We start from the raw sequence: 692 nt of genomic DNA, 5'->3' as shown, positions 1-692 counted from the left end.
CCAGCAATCTGAATTTGACCTTGTCAATTTTTCCATCAACAAACGTTACCAACTGTCTGAGTTCACCAGCAGAGACTCTACTTTGGCTACACTGATGGAAACAATTACCTATGGGTGGCCAGACAACATCAGACAAGTAAGTCTCAGATGATATAAAGTCATATAAAATGGTAATCTACACAATTTGAAACATTTTTTAAAATATCGTGTGGTAAGAAGCTTGCATATCAACCACAAGGTCTGTGGTTCAGTTCCACTGCGTGGCACCTTGGGCGAGTTTTTTCTAACATGGCCTTGTGAGTGGATTTGATAGAGGGAAACTGAAAGAAGCCCGTCTTATATATGTATGTGTATGTTTTGTTTGTCCACATCACCATCGCTTGACAACCAATATTGGTGTGTTCACATCCCCGTAACTTAGCAGTTCGGCAAAAGCGAATGATACAATAGGTACTAGGCTTACAAAGAATAAGTCCAAGGGTCAATTTGTTCAACTAAATGCGGTGCTCCAGTATGGCCACAGTCAAATGACTGACACTACGTCCTAGAGAGAAAACAAGAAATGGATGTCTGTGTCTTTGTATATATAGATATATGTATGAATATTTTCAGAATGTATTCATGTGTGTCTGAATGTAGGGACAATTTAGGAAGGTCTACCCCTAAATTTGGTAATGAAAGCTATACTAATA

General features: G+C 38.7%; 1 protein-coding gene across 1 annotated transcript in view; it reads left to right on the top strand.

Moving 5' to 3' along the window:
* Positions 1–692, top strand: part of LOC128251109 (zinc finger protein 271-like) — a 33,444-nt gene that overhangs the window by 5,944 nt on the left and 26,808 nt on the right. The gene's annotated exons all lie outside the window — the stretch shown is intronic.

This window comes from Octopus bimaculoides, chromosome 28 (genome assembly GCF_001194135.2).
Source record: "Octopus bimaculoides isolate UCB-OBI-ISO-001 chromosome 28, ASM119413v2, whole genome shotgun sequence".
NCBI lineage: Eukaryota > Metazoa > Mollusca > Cephalopoda > Octopoda > Octopodidae > Octopus > Octopus bimaculoides.
Note: the sequence above shows the minus strand (reverse complement) of the source record. Positions and strands in the feature narration are given on the sequence as shown.